The sequence below is a fragment of the Lepidothrix coronata genome, unplaced genomic scaffold, assembly GCF_001604755.1.
Source record: "Lepidothrix coronata isolate B3197 unplaced genomic scaffold, Lepidothrix_coronata-1.0 Scaffold267, whole genome shotgun sequence".
Lineage (NCBI taxonomy): Eukaryota > Metazoa > Chordata > Aves > Passeriformes > Pipridae > Lepidothrix > Lepidothrix coronata.
Genome location: NW_016690447.1, coordinates 1,559,743 through 1,561,809, shown reverse-complemented (window position 1 = coordinate 1,561,809; position 2,067 = coordinate 1,559,743). Strand labels below are relative to the sequence as shown.

The 2,067-nt window shown below is 49.0% G+C and overlaps 1 protein-coding gene and 2 long non-coding RNA genes across 3 annotated transcripts in view; 1 reads left to right on the top strand and 2 right to left on the bottom strand.

Moving 5' to 3' along the window:
* Positions 1-2,067, bottom strand: part of LOC108507719 (myosin-4-like) — a 127,225-nt gene that overhangs the window by 50,125 nt on the left and 75,033 nt on the right.
* Positions 1-2,067, top strand: part of LOC108507733 — a 21,073-nt gene that overhangs the window by 11,846 nt on the left and 7,160 nt on the right. The window lies entirely within an intron of this gene.
* Positions 645-2,067, bottom strand: part of LOC108507727 — a 4,874-nt gene continuing 3,451 nt past the window's right edge. Inside the window, exons 2-3 of the long non-coding RNA XR_001878242.1 lie at positions 1,245-1,258; positions 645-747 (exon numbers count right to left, since the gene is read on the bottom strand). This is a non-coding gene — a long non-coding RNA (uncharacterized LOC108507727). The remainder of the gene's footprint in view (positions 748-1,244; positions 1,259-2,067) is intronic.

The window sequence follows — 2,067 nt, the reverse complement described above, 5'->3', positions numbered from 1 at the left end:
TGGAGCCCAAAAGACCTTGTCAAAGTTCTTCTGCTTCTTGTCCAGAGCAGCGCAGGCAGCATTGGATCGCTCCACATCAATCATCAGGTCCTCCACTTCATTCTGCAGCCTCTGCTTTGTCTTTTCCAGGGAGGCACACTTGGCATTGACAGCTTCGACGTGTTCCTCTGCATCCTGCAGGCGCTGTGCCAGCTTCTTCCTGGGAGGAGATAAGCACAGTGGCAGCTTAGAGCTTAGAAGGGAGTCAGTTCTGCACTGCCATGAGAGGGCAGTTGGCCACTTTGGGGGGTTTGAGCTGAGCACTTTGCACAGATCCTAAAGGATCTGTCCTTTCTGTGTGCATTAGGCCTTTCTTAGCACTTCTAGCCCTAAAGCCTATGCTTTCCCTTCCAATATACACTTTTTTCTTCCTCTCCTCTGTCCACTTTGCACACAAAGACAGTATATCCCTGCCTTCATCCCAGCCCTGTCTCAGCCCACTCAGAGACTCCCATTTCCCTTGACCGCTCTCAGTCTTCTGCAGTCATTTCTCATCCCACTCCCCACGTACTTGGCCTCCTCGAGCTCCTCCGTGCGCTGAATCGCGTCCGTCTCGTATTTGGTTCTCCACTGGGCCACTTCGCTGTTGGCCTTGGACAGGGCGCGCTGCAGCTCCCCCTTGGCTTCCTGCTCCTCCTCATATTGTTCCCGGAGCAAGTCACAGTCGTGGCGAGCGGACTGCAGGGCGTGGGCCAGGGCGTTCTTGGCCTGCAGCAACAAGAGTATTGAGTCACGGACCAGAATTATCCTGGGAAATCGGACTGAGTATGAATTGGACACTGTATTATTCTTCTGTGCAAAATGACAATGGGGACTGACAAAGAGAATAATGGATAAATTCTAGGGAGAAGCTAACATGAGAAGAGAAGCATTAAATTACCTAAATGTTTTTTTCCCCTGTCTCATCATGATAGCTCAGTAGTCATTTAAGTATCTGAAGCACCTTTTAGAGAGGAGGGATCTAATGGCAATATCCTGGGAAATCTCTTCCGATGAATTAATTTCACACTGCAAACAAGAATGCTCAAAGACTGTTTGCAATGAAGGGCAGATGGAAGCCTAGAGGACTAAATCCACTAATCACACTCACTGCAGAAATGAAAACATTTCCCCAGTATGGCTTGTGCTAAGCGTATCCTGCCCCCACTAGGCAGTGTGACATTATGAGTGTTTTCGGTGTCCAGCTGTAGGAAATCAGAAATTACCTTAATTTCTTCCTCTAAGTGTCTCTTGAGTTCCTCAATCTGTTGGGTGAAAGCCTGTTTGCCTCTTGACAGCTGAGAAATCAGAGCATCTTTCTCCTCCACCTGGCGTGAATATTCACCTGGGAAAGCACATGAAAAGGAGACACTCTGATCGTTATTTGTGACTCAAACAAGCTGTTTTGGGAGTCCCACTACACACAGGGGAGTCTCTCTCACCTGACTCTGTCTGCAGACGAGCTCTTTGAGCATTGAGGTCATTGATCATGCGCTGATGCTCTTCTTCCTTTGTCTTAATCTCACTCAGCTGGTCTTCCAGGGTGCGGCACATCTTCTCCAGATTTGCCTGTGGAGGTCACAGAGAATGAAAGAAGATTAGGATCTAGACGCCTTCTTATTCGGAAGAGCAGGACTCTAAGCAGAAAAAGATGAACAGACTTGCAAGGTCTGGACTGTTCCTTGGTGTTAGAAGGTAAGAAACACAGCTCCATAGAGAGACAAGGAGTTAGATGGTAACCAGGCCATAATTTGAAAAGATGTATTTCAATGGAATTAATTTCCAAGTGGTTTTCAGTCTATTTTTCCATACCTTGGCTTTGGAGACAGACTCCATGTTACTGGCCAAGTCATCAATCTCCATCTTGAGCTCGCTCTTCTCCTTCTCCAGCTTCTGCTTGACGCGCTGCAGGTTGTCGATCTGCTCCCCCAGCTCAGCCGTGCTGTCCGCGTGCTTCTTGCGCAGGGCGGCAGCCGTGGCTTCGTGCTGCAGCGTGGCCTCTTCGAGGTCCCGGCGCATCTTCTGGAATTCTGCCTCCCGCTTCTTGTT